The sequence below is a fragment of the Phyllobates terribilis genome, unplaced genomic scaffold (assembly GCF_046119375.1).
Source record: "Phyllobates terribilis strain yellow unplaced genomic scaffold, ASM4611937v1 Scaffold_11__3_contigs__length_659146591, whole genome shotgun sequence".
NCBI classification, from domain to species: domain Eukaryota; kingdom Metazoa; phylum Chordata; class Amphibia; order Anura; family Dendrobatidae; genus Phyllobates; species Phyllobates terribilis.
In genome coordinates this window covers 605,897,181-605,913,930 of record NW_027362771.1, presented here as the reverse complement: position 1 = coordinate 605,913,930, position 16,750 = coordinate 605,897,181, and the positions used below count along the sequence as shown (strand labels likewise).

Genomic DNA, 16,750 nt, shown 5'->3' with positions numbered 1-16,750 from the left:
AGCCCTGACACACATCACCATCAATGAGTTTAACTGACAAACAAACAAATTCTTCCCTTATCACTCCTAAACACTTTTTGCATAATAATTTGGAACGCGGTGTACATGTGCTTTTCCACAAAACACCAGTGGTTCACGTAGTGAATCTTACAGTTCTAACTTGCCAACCGTGGTCTGTATGGAATTGTTCAATAAAGGGCCCAAAATTAAGATAACATAGATGGGAGAGGTCTCTATGAATAGGAATTCCTAAGTATTTGATACCCTGTGAGGGCCATTCAAAGGGAAAGTTGGACTGGATGGAATCCTATATGGATTTAGGGAGGGAGACATCGAGGGCCTCAGACTTCGCTGCATTGATTTTAAAATTTTACCATGTAACAAAGTGATCTATTTCAGCCATAACAGCAGGGATGGATATATGTGATTGAGTGATATATACTAGGACATCATCAGCAAATAGAGAGCACTTGTACTCGGTGCCTCCCACCTCAATCCACCTAATATTGGGGTTATGGCGAATTGATGAGAGCAGGTGCTCCGTCACTAGGATGTATAAGAGAGGGGACAGAGGACATCCCTGCCTTGTCCCATTGGTGATTGTGAAAGGTGATGAAAATGTTCTGACGCACCCCCTGGGCCTTGGGACACCCGGAGCCGGACCCTTTTTGGTGGATGCTAGTGGTTGTAGTCTTCGTGGCGGCGATCCGGTTCCGTGGCTCAGGGCGGTCAAACCAGTGGCGGAACTATTTATGTGGTTTTGATGTTTAAATGTCCGACTACGCCACCCGTGGATTGCGGTCAGAGTGAACCGCCGCTACAGGGCAGACCGCTAAGGCTGGTGTTGTGGGTGCAGCAGAGCGTAGCATAACTCCCCACGGGAGGAGTATAGCCTCAGGGCAGTGTATGCGGAGGATGGGGGTGATGGTGCAGGGCAGCAGCAGTAACGACACGGAGTCAGTGATGCAGTTCAGGGCCTTTACTCACAGTTCTTATTATCCAGACCACGTCTGCAGGTAACGGCTGCCCACGTCGTACTGTGCTCACCACGTGAGGGGCTCAGACAACTCCCAGATAACTTTGGAGCGCTTCACAGGACCCCCTTTGTGTGTCCTTTGTCTGGCCTTTCTTACCAACACTTCTGTCCGGCTGCCTCGGGCCTCCTCTTGGTAAACTTGGCGCCAGTTTCCCTGACCCTATGTGGTGCCTTCCTAGCGGGTGGAGCAAGGGGCTGCGCCACATAAAATGTCAGAGCCTCCGGTTTCTAGCTGAGGGTCGTTTCCTGCCTCCACTAGTTCGGGGACTGGTCTCCCCCTTTGGCCTGACCCCTCCACGCAGGTGGATTCGGGCGTGCGGTGGCGACTCGCCCGTCCGCACCCCTGGGATCCCTTCATTCCTCGTTCCTGGAGCCTTCTCCGCTCCTCTTCCTTCCTTATCCCTCTTGCAGGCCTGGGCCTCTGTTACTAGGCCCGCCTCCGGAGCAGAGCTCATGCAGAGCCCCTGCTCCCTGCCACTTCTGCTCAGACTTCTCTGCACTGAACTAAGATGGTGCCCACCTTTTATACTCCCTTCTCAATGCACCCAGGAACTGCTTCCTCCCTGCTCCTGCACTCCCCTTCCTCAGTGTTCCCTCCCCCCACTCCAGCCAGGGACAGGGACTGTCGTGCCCATCTCAGGGGCATATTGGTCGCCCTGCCCCACGGCAATGTGGTGTAATGCATGCAGGTGTCGGGTCCTGATCCACACTCCATCCTTATCTGAGAGTGAGATATCACACCTCTGGGTGAGGTGCAATACGTCTGTAGCAACCGAGCCCTCGGTGCTACAGTTCCATTTATCTTCAGCCTAGGTGACGTATTGTGATACAGGGCCGTGATTTTGGCTATAAAAGGGTCCCCTAGACCCCTACCCCAAGCTTTTTAAGAGAATCATATATGGCGTGCCAGGAGACTCTATGGAATGCTTTCTCAGCATCCAACGAGAGTATCTACTTACAAATTTTTAACTGCATCTAGCCCAGGAAATACTTTGTGCCTAGTAGCAGTGTCTGCTAGTCAGCGGATTATCCCGGCTGTTAAGCAAGCTACACCACCTGTAGTTTGGACACTTAATTTTTTCAAAGGAAATGCTTCGGGACCACGGGATACTTAGTGAAGAGCATCAGGAGGCACCCCAAGGCATAGGGGCTGGGACTGGCACTAGGATGCCTTGCGGTGGACAGCCGAGCTCGATCCTTATAAAAGCTTTTTAACTGCAGCAGCTTTAGTGGACGCTACTGGAGCTGGAATTACGCGGCTGCTGGCATGAGACTTGCCCTCCAATAGATCCTTGTAAATGGATTTAAAGTGTATTCATTCAAATTAGAGGGACAATTTAAATTAAAAAGCTTAGAGCTGCCTCCACCACAGGGGGGCTCTCTCGACCCACCAGCGGACAGGCACCAGTATTGGGAGAGGGGGGCTGGCCGTCAGGGTTCACCGCGGCTCTGGCACAAACCCGGCGACACGGAGGTGGCACGGGCAGGAGCGGACTGGCCGTCTCGGCTTCTCACTTTTTGGATTTTAGAAGGGCATGACATGCCTATATCTGTGTCTCCCCCTCCTTTTACTCCTCCACCTCTTTTCTTTTCGCATGACTATATGTACTTGTCACTTTTCCATGTGTTAGTTGTGTCTTCTGAGCAGTTTGTCAGCTTTTGGACACCTTTGAAGGTGTTTTCTATGTGTTTCTATGTGTTTTTGTTTGCCTGCCATTGGTTTTAACGGTGTTCGAAGGTGTTCGACGAACAGTTCGACGAACTGTTCGGCGAACACACGGGTGTTCGACGAACCGAACCGAACTCGAACACTACGGGGGTGGCTCAACACTAATAAAGATTCTGAGCATCAGTGCAGATCATTTCCTCATCTGGATTCACAGAAGCGCTTGAGTCGACCTCTGATTCCAAAGGCTATAGTAAGAGTAAACAGGTCTGCAGATTCAACCATCTGTTCTACCTCATACTCAGACGGGCAGCTGGAGATTTGGGAGCTGTGAGGAAGCAAGTGCGATTGGGGTGACACCTTTGAGGACTGGAGTATTTGTGATGTTGAAGTTGATGTGGAGGAGAGCCCACTTAAAGTAGCACTTGATATCCGTTGAAGCACCTGCTGTTTTTGTGCCTCATCTGGAATTTGTAGCGATTGGCGTGGCCATAAGAAAGGGATCTTATCACATTGTCCGCTAAAAGAAGTAGACATTTTTGTTTGGCTGGAAGATGGTCTTTCTTCTACAGATGTTGCTGTTGCTTTAACACCTACCCCACGGACACAACCTTTTTTCCCCTTCCCAACACGCCTATTCCCCTTTCCACCAGCAGCAGGCCTTTTTCCACTCATTTTGGTGGTTAACTAATTCACAACTCTGGAGTTGTTTGCACAAAAAAACAATGGATGGGAACCGAGCAGAGCTGAGTGGCCAAACTGTGGGATTATGCCAAAATTATTGGCTGGGTTAGATGAAGAAAAAAATTATATTCAATTTGCAACCTGATGGAGGTCAGTATAGATGGACTAATAGAACAAGTCCTACACACAGCTAGAAGCCCTAATATTTTTTCAGAGGTAGATGCAGAAAAAAATTATATTCAGTTTGCAACCTGATGGAGGTCAGTATAGATGGACTAATAGAGAAAGTCCCCCACACTGCTTGAAGGCCAAATATTTTTTCAGAGCTAGATGCAGACAAAAAATTATTTTGAATTTGCAACTTGATGGAGGTCAGTATAGGTGGACTAATAGAACAAGTCCCACACACTGCTAGAAGGCCAAATATTTTTTCAGAGCTAGATGCAGAAAAAAATTATATTCAGTTTGCAACCTGATGGAGGTCAGTATAGATGGACTAAAAGAACAAGTCCCACACACAGCTAGAAGCCCAAATATTTTTTCAGAGGTAGATACAGAAAAAAATTATATACAGTTTGCAACCTGATGGAGGTCTGTACAGATGGATTAATAGAACAAGTCCCACACACAGCTAGAAGCCCAATATTTTTTCAGAGGTAGATGCAGAAAAAATATATATTCAGTTTGCAACCTGATGGAGGTCAGTATAGATGGACTAATAGAGAAAGTCCCACACACTGCTAGAAGGCCAAATATTTTTTCAGAGCTAGATGCAGACAAAAAATTATTTTTAATTTGCAACCTGATGGAGGTCAGTATAGATGGACTAATAGAGAAAAACCCACACACTGCTCGAAGGCCAAATATTTTTTCAGAGCTAGATGCAGATAAAAATTATTTTTAATTTGCAACCTGATGGAGGTCAGTATAAATGGACTAATAGAGAAAGTCCCACACACTGCTAGAAGGCCAAATATTTTTTCAGAGTTAGATGCAGAAAAAAATTATATTCAGTTTGCAACCTGATGGAGGTCAGTATAGATGGACTAATAGAACAAGTCCCACACACTGCTAGAAGCCCAAATATTTTTTCAGAGCTGAATGCAGAAAAAAATTTATTCAGTTTGCAACCTGATGGAGGTCAGTATAGATGGACTAACAGAACAAGTACCACACACTGCTAGAAGCCCAATATTTTTTCAGAGCTAGATACAGAAAAAAATTATATTCAATTTGCAACCTGATGGAGGTCAGTATAGATGGACTAATAGAATGATGCTATGCCCAAAAGATTTTACTTCACTAGGTGCAGTAAAAAAATTGGTATTCTATACACAGGTGGTATATCTTGCAACACAGATAGGCTACTCCACTGACTAACACACTCTGCAATAGGCCAAATAGGATTAGCTTTGCTAGATTCAGCCAAATGCTGTGAAAAAAACTTGCACAGCACTGGCACAGACCTGCCTGGCAAAAACTGATAGGAACTGATGTAACCTAGTCCTGAAAAGGACTGCAATTACAATTAATCTTTACTCCCAAAATCTATCTATTTAAGAGCACAGACCTGCCTGATAAAAGTTGTAGGAAATGCTGTAACCTAGTCCTTAAAAGGACTGCAATCACAACTATTCCCTACTCCCAAGCTATCTGTAGATTTGTGCGAAAAGTGGCTTGAAATTAACAAGGTATGGCACACACAGCAACAGCGGTGCCGTCAAACACGCAGCTGCAGCAGTGAGATAATGGTGGCGACGGGGAAAATGGCTTGGTCTTATAGGGAAAGGACATGTGACATACACTGCCAATGACACATGCCCTTGCTTGTGTGAAAAAAAGCACTTCGCTCCGTGTGTGCGCTGTTGATAGGCTGACAGATTGCACCTCCCCACTGTAAATGCGGGAAAGAGAAAAAAATGGATATCTTCATTATTCCTGCAGAGATCCATCCCCTGCCCCTCCCCCCACCCCGCTGTACACTCAAACTGCGTATTAACATTAATTTTCATCATTACTGAGAAAAAATCCAGTTATGATTTTGGTGCACGAACAGTTATCGAACATAACCGCGAACAGCCGAATTTTTCTCAAATCGTTCGTGTTCGCCGAACGGCTCGAACACCGCCCAAAACAGCTCGAATTTGAGATTGGCGAACAGTTCGAGTCGAACAACGCTCATCTCTACTCATATCCCTGCTGCCTTTTTAGGATTATCAATACAGGATGAGCAGAGTGATTAGCAAACATAAACAGAGCCAAGCTGCTTCTGTTGCTTTCCAGTAAGTCACCCTAGTGATGGATTCATAGCTACACTGCTCTGCACTGCTGTATAATGTCTTCCTTGCTGCTGCTTCTGATTATCTGTTACGTACAGACTGGAGTGTAGGAATCCTTCATGTTTGTGTGTCCTGTATGTGGGAGATCATAGCAATTAATCTATACTACCTAATTCAGTGATATCTAAAAATTAGCGGAAGAGCCAACAGAGGAAAGATTAGTTAAATATCTGGATACAAGTCATATGTTTTGTAAAATGGTGCCCCAGAGTCAATGTACAAACAAATCCCTGATAATTACGTTGCTGTTGCATAATAACATTTGTCTTTTTGTCTTATTGGATATAAAATATTTTCTGCCAATTACATCAAAAGCAAACTTCTGATATAAATAACTTTAAAAATCTGTAAGAGGTAGCGAGGCCGAGCTGTATAAGGCGCTGGATTTAGGCTCCAGTCTCTCTGGAGGCGTGAGTTCCAATCCCACCACTGCCATTATTTATTTGGATCTAATTTTTACCAAAAATTAGGAAACGGTTGAGAAAGTAAAGGGGATTGAGAACTTAGGAGGCAGCGATCATGCTATCCTATAATTTTGAACTGCAAAAGGAGGAAAACCTGCGAAAACTGAGATTTTAAGATTGGACTGTAGAATGGCAGTTTTTAATGGACTCAGTAAAAAGGAAGAAAAGGTAGGATGTTCTGAAGGAAAGTAATGTCCAGGAAGGATGGGAGATTTTGCTAAATTTAATTCTCACTGCACAATCAGTAACAATCCCGAAAAGAAGGAAGAATGGAAAGCATTTATGGAGACCAGGATAGCTGAATACTGAACTTAAAAGCTTGCTAAAAAGGAACAAAGAAATGAATATCAAATGGAAAGAAGAATATAATGCTGTCTGCAGGGAAAGCTGGGCTAGCGTTAGAAGAGCTAAAGCCAGTAATGAATTGAGGCTTGCAAGAGAGACCAAAAGCAATAAGAAAGGATTTTGGAAGTAAGTCAAAAGTTAAAGAAAAGCCAAAGATGCTATAGGATTTTTAAAGGATGAAAAGGGTAAAGTGGTCAATAATGATGTTGAGAAGACTGAACTTTTAAATTCCTATTTGGCTTCTGTGTTCTCAAAGAAAGCAAATGTAACATCAAGTGATCTTCACTGTGCTGTAGAAGAAAAGGAACATGTGAACAAGTCATACCTATGAATACTGCATATGAGTGGTCATGTTGGCTTTAGGCATCAGAATTAATTACATAATTTACCATCTATGTTACATCCATGTCAGTTCAATCAATGATCAACCATTCTAAAAATTTGCCAAAATCAAACTTGGTCAAAAGAAGTCTAACTGCTAGCTCATATCCCTGCTGCCTTTTTAGGGTTATCAATACAGGATGAGCAGAGTGATTAGCAAACATAAACAGAGCCATGCTGCTACTGCTGCTTTCCAGTAAGTCACCCTAGTGATGAACTCATAGCTACATTGCTCTGCACTGCTGTATAATGTCTTCCTTGCTGCTGCTTCTGATTATCTGTTACGTACAGGCAGGGGTGCATGAATCCTTCATGTTTGAGTGTCCTGTATATGGAGATCATAGCAAGTAATCTATACCACCTAATTCAGTGATATCTAAAAATTAACGGATGAGCCAACAGAGGAAAGATTAGTTAAATATCTGGATACAAGTCATATGTTTTGGAAAATGGTGCCCCAGAGTCAATCTACAAACAAATCCCTGATAACTACATTGCTCATGCATAATAACATTTGTATTTTTGTCTAATTAGATATACAATGTTTTCTGCAACTTATATCATTAGCAAATTTCTGATTTAAATAAGCTTGAAAATCCATATGAGGTAGTGTGGCTGAGCGGTCTAAGGTGCTGGATTTAGGCTCCAGTCTCTCTGGAGGCATGGGTTCAAATCCCACTGCTGCCATTATTTATTTGGATCTAATTTTTACCAAAAATTAGGAAACGGTTGAGGAAGTAAAAGGGATTGAGAATTTAGGGGGCAGCGGTAATTCTATCCCATACTTTTGAACTACAAGAGGTGGAAAACCTGCGAAAACTGAGATTTTAAGATTGGACTGTAGAAAGGCAGTTTTTAAAGGACTCAGTAAAAAGGAAGGAAAGGTAGGATGTTCTAAAGGAAAGAAATGTCCAGGAAAGATGGGAGATTTTGCTAAATTAAATTCTCACTGCACAATCAGTAACAATCCTGAAAAGAAGGAAGAATGGAAAGCATTTATGGAGACAAGGATGGCTGAATACTGAACTTAAAAGCTTGCTAAAAAGGAACAAAGAAATGAATATCAGATGGAAAGAAGGGTTCATATCTAAAGAAGAATATAGTGCTGTCTGCAGGTAAAGCTGGGCTAGCGTTAGAAGAGCTAAAGCCAGTAATGAATTGAGGCTTGCAAGAGAGACCAAAAGCAATAAGAAAGGATTTTGGAAGTAAGTCAAAAGTTAAAGAAAAGCCAAAGATGCTATAGGATTTTTAAAAGATAAAAAGGGTAAAGTGGTCAATAATGATGTTGAGAAGACTGAACTTTTAAATTCCTATTTGGCTTCTGTGTTCTCTAAGAAAGCAAATGTAACATCAAGTGATCTTCACTATGCTGTAGAAGAAAAGGAACATGTGAACAAGTCATACGTATGAATACTGCATATGAGTGGTCATGTTGGCTTTAGGCATCAGAATTAATTACATAATTTACCATCTATGTTACATCCATGTCAGTTCAATCAATGATCAACCATTCTCAAAATTTGCCAAAATCAATCTTGGTCAAAAGAAGTCTAATTGCAAGCTCATTTCTCTGCTGCCTTTTTAGGATTATCAATACAGGATGAGCAGAGTGATTAGCAAACATAAACAGAGCCATGCTGCTTCTGCTGCTTTCCAGTAAGTCACCCTTAGTCAAAAACCAGGGATTGAAGCTTGAAGAGGACAATTTGCATATTCCAGGTGCCTTCTGGGAAAAGCGAAGAGTTTCCTTCAGCTAAAAGATCGTTGGGTACAGCCGGGACCAGCTGCTTGGAAAGCATCGCCAAACCAGGGATTGAAGCTTGAAGAGGACAATTTGCATATTTCAGGTGCCTTCTGGGAAAAGTGAAGAGTTTCCTTCAGCTAGAAGATCGTTGGGTACAGCCGGGACCAGCTGCTTGGAAAGCATCGCCAGAGCAGGGATTGAAGCTTGAAGAGGACAATTTGCATTTTCCAGGTGCCTTCTTGGAAAAGCGAAGAGTTTCCTTCAGCTAGAAGATCGTTGGGTACAGCCGGGACCAGCTGCTTGGAAAGCATCGCCAAACCAGGGATTGAAGCTTGAAGAGGACAATTTGCATATTCCAGGTGCCTTCTGGGAAAAGCGAAGAGTTTCCTTCAGCTAGAAGATCGCTGGGTACAGCCGGGACCAGCTGCTTGGAAAGCATCGCCAAACCAGGGATTGAAGCTTGAAGAGGACAATTTACATATTTCAGGTGCCTTCTGGGAAAAGCGAAGAGTTTCCTTCAGCTAGAAGATCGTTGGGTACAGCCGGGACCAGCTGCTTGGAAAGCATCGCCAAACCAGGGATTTAAGCTTGAACAGGACAATTTGCATATTTCAGGTGCCTTCTGGGAAAAGCGAAGAGTTTCCTTCAGCTAGAAGATCGTTGGGTACAGCCGGGACCAGCTTCTTGGAAAGCATCGCCAAACCAGGGATTGAAGCTTGAAGAGGACAATTTGCATATTTCAGGTGCCTTCTGGGAAAAGCGAAGAGTTTCCTTCAGCTAGAAGATCGTTGGGTACAGCTGGGACCAGCTGCTTGGAAAGCATCGCCAAACCAGGGATTGAAGCTTGAACAGGACAATTTGCATATTTCAGGTGCCTTATGGGAAAAGCGAAGAGTTTTCTTCAGCTAGAAGATCGTTGGGTACAGCCGGGACCAGCTGCTTGGAAAGCATCGCCAAACCAGGGATTGAAGCTTGAAGAGGACAATTTGCATATTCCAGGTGCCTTCTGGGAAAAGCGAAGAGTTTCCTTCGGCTGGAAGATCGTTGGGTACAGCCAGGACCAGCTGCTCGGAAAGCATCGCCAAACCAGGGATTGAAGCTTGAAGAGGACAATTTGCATATTCCAGGTGCCTTCTGGGAAAAGCGAAGAGTTTCCTTCAGCTAGAAGATCGTTGGGTACAGCCGGGACCAGCTGCTTGGAAAGCATCGCCAGAGCAGGGATTGAAGCTTGAAGAGGACAATTTGCATATTCCAGGTGCCTTCTGGGAAAAGCGAAGAGTTTCCTTCAGCTAGAAGATTGTTGGGTACAGCCGGGACCAGCTGCTTGGAAAGCATCGCCAAACCAGGGATTGAAACTTGAAGAGGACAATTTGCATATTCCAGGTGCCTTCTTGGAAAAGCGAAGAGTTTCCTTCATCTAGAAGATCGTTGGGTACAGCCGGGACCAGCTGCTTGGAAAGCATCGCCAAACTAGGGATTGAAGCTTGAAGAGGACAATTTGCATATTCCAGGTGCCTTCTGGGAAAAGCGAAGAGTTTCCTTCAGCTAGAAGATCGTTGGGTACAGCCGGGACCAGCTGCTTGGAAAGCATCGCCAAACTGCGCGCCTGACGGTGCGCGAATTTGTTTAATTTGTTTAATTTGTTTATCCTAGGGTATCACAAGAAAGAAGACAGACATCAAGTCAGCAGGGACAAGGAGCAGCATGGCAGATGTGACAACCTACATGGTGAGCTGCATCATGTGCTACATGTTCACAGATCGACCAGAAGCTGAAACCAACTTCACCTGCCAGAAGTGTAGACTACTGGCTCTTTTAGAAGAAAAGGTGCTGGGACTGGAAGAAAGAATTGCAACATTAAAACTCATCAAGGAAAATGAAGACTTCCTGGACAGAACAGAAGCGTCACTACTGGTCGCGGAAAGTGAAGGAAGCGTCAGAGAACCTCCAGAGGCAGACAAGTGGAGGCAAGTGACGAAAAGAAGCAAGAAGACCATGGAGACACCACCAACCACACAACTGAGAAACAGATTCCAAGGACTTGTGGAGGATGAAGATGGCACACCTAAGGATGAGGAACTACCAGCAAGCAAAAAAGGAAAGAGCACCCAGAAACACCCAGAAGCGACAAGAAAAAGGACAGCCAAGAAGGGAACAAGAGTGGTGGTGGTGGGAGACTCACTACTGAGAGGAACAGAAGCAGCTATCTGCAGACCGGACATAACCGCAAGAGAAGTATGCTGCCTCCCAGGGGCGAAGATCAAGGATGTTACCGATAGGATACCGAAGCTCATCAGTTCCAAGGATGTCCACCCATTTCTTCTGATACATGTTGGCACCAATGACACGGCAAAGAAGGACCTACCGACAATCTCCAAGGACTTTGAAGCATTGGGGAAGAAAGTAAAAGAAATGGATGCGCAGGTAGTGTTTTCTTCTATCCTTCCAGTAGACTAGCATGGCGTCAGGAGATGGAACAGGATCCTTGATGTGAACAACTGGCTGAGACGATGGTGCAGACAGCAAGGATTTGGATTCCTGGACCACGGTGTGAATTACCTCTATGATGGACTCCTTGCCAGAGACGGACTACACCTCAACAAACCCGGGAAACACACATTCGCCAGGAGACTCGCAACACTCATCAGGAGGGCGTTAAACTAGAACAAGAGGGGATGGGAAGAAAAACGCCAGACACGAACATGCAACCAGAGAACATACTAATGAAAGATATGAAGTGCGACAAAGAAGGTCCAAGACAAGATACTTGGAAGGGAGGTAAGAAAATTTCTAATACAATCCACAGGGAGAAGATTGGAACAAAACAAAATCGAGTAAACTGCGTGCTAGCAAATGCCAGGAGCCTGGCAAACAAGATGGATGAACTGGAAGCAGAAATATCTACAGGTAACTATGACATAGTGGGAATAACCGAGACATGGTTAGATGAAAGCTATGTCTGGGCTGTTAACTTACAGGGTTACAGTCTGTTTAGAATGGATCGAAGAAATCGGAAAGGGGGTGGAGTCTGTCTATATGTAAAGATGTGTCTAAAGCCTACAGTACGGGAGGAAGTATGGGAGGGAAATGAGGAGGTCGAGTCCTTATGGGTGGAGATACATGGGGCAAAAAACAATAATAAAATTATCATAGGAGTCTGTTATATACCACCAAATATAGCAGAAGCCACGGAAAGTCTATTAATGAGACAAATAGACGAAGTAGCAAAAAATAACGAGGTGATTATTATGCGGGACTTCAACTACCCCGATATAGACTGGGAAACCGAAAGCTGTAGATCTCAGAAAGGAAACAGGTTTCTGTCAATTATCAAAGACAATTATTTGTCACAACTTGTGCAGGAACCAACTAGAGGGACGGCCCTTTTAGACTTAATATTAGCTAACAGGCCAGACAGAATAACTGAGGTGCAGGTCGGGGGGCACCTGGGAAATAGTGACCACAACATTATACAATTCCACATGTGCTTCAGTAGGGTGCCCGGCAAGGGAGTCACAAAAACACTGAACTTCAGGAGGGCAAAGTTTGATCAGCTAAGAGATGCCCTTCACCTTATAGACTGGGATAGTATCTTTAGTAATAGGAGCATGGATAGAAAATGGGAAACTTTCAAAACAGTCCTACATAGTCACTGTAGAAGGTACATACCTTATGGGAATAAAAGGGCTAGGAATAGGAGGAAGCCAATGTGGCTAAATAAGGACGTCAAGAGGGCAATGAAAAACAAAAAAAGGGCTTCCGATAAACTTAAACAAGAAGGCAGCGAGGAAGCGCTAATATCTTATAGGGAAAAAAACAAAATCTGTAAGAAACAAATAAGAATAGCAAAAGAGGAGACAGAGAGACTAATTGCCAAGGAAAGTAAAACAAATCCCAAACTGTTCTTTAACTATATAAACAGTAAAAGGATTAAAACTGATTGAGTTGGCCCATTGAAAAATAACCTGGGTAAAATCATAGAGGGCGATGAGGGTAAAGCAAACCTACTCAATAGCTTCTTCTCCACTGTTTTCACAAAAGAAAACAATTTATCGGAGGAAATGCAGAGTGATAAAGTAAACCCTCCGCTAAATATCACCCACCTAACCCAGGAGGAAGTTCAGAAACGCCTAAATAATATCAAAATAGACAAGTCACCAGGCCCAGATGACATACACCCCCGGGTACTAAAAGAATTAAGTAATGTGATAGACAGGCCGCTGTATCTTATATTCAAGCACTCTATATGGACAGGGACTGTCCCACTAGACTGGCGCCAAGCAAATGTGGTACCAATATTCAAAAAGGGGTCTAAAAGTGACCCTAGGAACTATAGACCAGTAAGCTTAACGTCTGTTGTGGGTAAATTGTTTGAAGGATTTCTTAGAGATGCTATTGTAGAATATCTTAATGATAATAACTGTCTAACTCCATATCAACATGGATTCATGAGGGATCGCTCCTGCCAAACAAACCTGATCGCCTTCTACGAGGAGGTGAGCTCACAGCTGGACCGGGGAGAGTCAGTGGATGTTGTATACCTTGACTTCTCCAAAGCGTTTGATACCGTGCCACACAAAAGGTTGGTATATAAAATGAGAATGCTTGGTCTCGGGGATAATGTGTGCAAGTGGGTAAGTAGCTGGCTGAGTGATAGAAAGCAGAGGGTGGTTATCAATGGAGTAAGCTCAGGGTGTGTCAGGGTTACTAGCTGGGTGCCTCAAGGGTCTGTCTTGGGCCCTATATTATTTAATATATTTATTAACGATCTAGTGGAAGGGTTGCATAGTAAAATAGCAATATTTGCAGATGATACTAAACTTTGTAAAGTAGTTAATACAGCTGAGGATAGGGCACAGCTACAGGAGGATTTAGATAAATTGGGGAGTTGGGCCAAAAAATGGCAAATGGGGTTCAATGCCGATAAATGTAAGGTCATACACATGGGAAAGAAAAACAGCAGTCACCCACACATATTAAATGGGAAACCGTTGGGGAAATCTGACATGGAGAAGGACCTGGGCGTCTTGGTTAATAGCAAATTAAATTGGAGTGCCCAGTGTCAGGCAGCAGCTGCGAAGGCAAATAGAGTCATGGCATACATCAGAAGAGGAATAGGGGCATATGATGAGAACATTGTTCTTCCTCTGTATAAAGCGCTGGTAAGGCCGCACTTAGAATATTGTGCACAGTTCTGGGCTCCGGTGCTCAGGAAAGACATATTGGAGCTAGAGAGGGTACAAAGGAGGGCGACTAAGGTAATAAAGGGAATGGAGGGACTAGAATACCCAGAGAGGTTATCAAAATTAGGCCTATTTACGTTGGAAAAGAGAAGGCTTAGGGGAGACCTCATAAACATGTATAAATACATCAGGGGGCAGTACAGAGATCTCTCCCATGACCTGTTTATACCAAGGATGGTGACAAAGATGAGGGGGCACACTATGCGTCTGGAGGAAAGGAGGTTCCTGCACCAGCATAGAAGGGGATTCTTTACGGCCAGAGCCGTGAGACTCTGGGAGAGGAAATGGTGATGTCCAACTCACTTATGGCTATGTGCCCACGTTGCATTTATGAAGCAGAAAATTTCTGCTGCATAAATGCAAGTCCTCTCCCGGAAAAACGCATGCGGAATTCCGCACGCGTTTATCGCGCATTTTTCGCGCGTTTATCACGCGTTTTCCACATGCGGAATTGCCTTGCGTTTTTTATGCATTGGACAAAGGCAATTCCGCTTGCGGAAACGCAAAATTAAATGACATGCTGCGGATTTTTGAACGCGGCATAAACGCTGCGGAAAAATCCGCAGCATGTGCATAGAACTTGCGGAATCCCATTGGGGACCATGGGGTGCGGATATACATGCGTTTTTCAAGCATTTACGCTGCGGAAATTCCGCAGCATATACGCTTGAAAAATGCTACGTGGGCACACAGCCTAATGAGTTCAAGAGAGACCTGGACGCCTTTCTTGAGAACAATAAAATTACATCTTATGCTTAGTTAATTAATCCAGGGATTTTATCTGACTGCCAGATTGGTGTCGGGAAGTGAATTTTACCTCAATGATGTAAATTTGCCTATACCGCATGGTTTTTTTTTGCCTTCACCTGGATCAACGCTGCGGAATAGCTGCAGTGCACAAGAAAAAGGCTGAACTGGATGGATGCTTGTCTTTTTTTGGCCTTATAAACTATGTAACTATGTAACCCTAGTGATGAACTCATAGCTACACTGCTCTGCTGACTAATGTCTTCCTTGCTGCTGCTTCTGATTATCTGTTACGTACAGGCAGGGGTGTAGGAATCCTTCATGTTTAAGTGTCTTGTATATGGGAGATCAAAGCAAGTAATCTATACCACCTAATTCAGTGATATCTAAAAATTAGCGGATGAGCCAACAGAGGAAAGATTAGTTAATTATGTGGATACAAGTCATATGTTTTGTAAAATGGTGCCCCAGAGTCAATGTACAAACAAATCCCTGATAACAATGTTGCTCATGCATAATAACATTTGTATTTTTGTCTAATTAGATATACAATGTTTTCTGCAACTTATATCATTAGCAAATTTCTGATTTAAATAAGTTTGAACATCCATATGAGGTAGAGTGGCCAAGCGGTCTAAGGCGCTGTATTAAGGCTCTAGTCTCTCTGGAGATATGGGTTCAAATCTCACCGCTGCTAATATTTATCTGGATCTAATTTTTATCAAAAATTAGGAAACAGTTGAGGATGTAAAGGGGATAGAGAATTTCGGAGGCAGCGGTAATTTTATCCTATACTTTTGAACTACATAAGGTGGAAAACCTGCGAAAACTGAGATTTTAAAATTGGACTGTAGAAAGGCAGTTTTTAATGGACTCAGTAAAAAGGAAGGAAAGGTAGGATGTTCTAAAGGAAAGAAATGTCCAGAAAGGATGAAAGATTTTGCTAAACTAAATTCTCACTGCCCAATCAGGAACAGTCCCGAAAAGAAGGAAGAATGGAAAGCATTTATGGAGACCAAGATGGCTGAACACTGAACTTAAAAGCTTGCTAAAAAGGAACAAAGAAATGAAAATCAAATGGAATGAAGGGTTCATATCTAAAGAAGAATGTAATGCTGTCTGCAGGGAAAGCTGGGCTAGCATTAGAAGAGCTAAAGCAATAAAGGAAGTGAGGCTTGCAAGAGAGACCAATAGCAATAAGAAAGGATTTTGGAATTAAGTCAAAAGTTAAAGAAAAGCCAAAGATGCTATAGGATTTGTAAAGGATGAAAAGGGTAAAGTGGTCAATAATGATGTTGAGAAGACTGAACTTTTAAATTCCTATTTGGCTTCTGTGATCTCTAAGAAAGCAAATGTAACATCAAGTTATCTTCACTGTGCTGTAGAAGAAAAGGAACATGTGAACAAGTCATATGTATGAATACTGCATATGAGTGGTCATTTTGGCTTTAGGCATCAGAATTAATTACATAATTTACCATCTATGTTACATCCATCTCAGTTCAATCAATGATCAACCATTCTCAAAATTTGCCAAAATCAATCTTGGTCAAAAGAAGTCTAACTGCTAGCTCATATCCCTGCTGCCTTTTTAGGGTTATCAATACAGGATGAGCAGAGAGATTAGCAAACATTAACAGAGACATGCTGCTTCTGATGCTTTCCAGTAAGTCACCCTAGTGATGAACTCATAGTTACATTGCTCTGCACTGCTGTATAATGTCTTCCTTGCTGCTGCTTCTGATTATCTGTTACGTACGGGCAGGGGTGTAGGAATCCTTCATGTTTGAGTGTCCTGTATATGGGAGATCATAGCAAGTATTCTATACCACCTAATTCAGTGATATCTAAAAATTAGCAGATGAGCCAACAGAGGAAAGATTAGTTAAATATGTGGATACAAGTCATATGTTTTGGAAAATGGTGCCCCAGAGTCAATGTACAAACAAATCCCTGATAACAATGTTGCTCATGCATAATAACATTTGTATTTTTGTCTTAATGGATATAAAATATATTCTGTCACTTAAATTAAAAGCAAACTTCTAATATAAATAACTTTAAACATCTGTAAGAGGTAGCGTGGCCGAGCGGATTTAGG

The 16,750-nt window shown here is 43.2% G+C and overlaps 1 non-coding gene across 1 annotated transcript; it reads left to right on the top strand.

Moving 5' to 3' along the window:
* Positions 1–7,520: 7,520 nt before the first annotated feature.
* Positions 7,521–7,602, top strand: TRNAL-UAG (transfer RNA leucine (anticodon UAG)). The gene has a single exon. It is a non-coding gene; the product is annotated as a tRNA-Leu (tRNA).
* Positions 7,603–16,750: the final 9,148 nt, after the last annotated feature.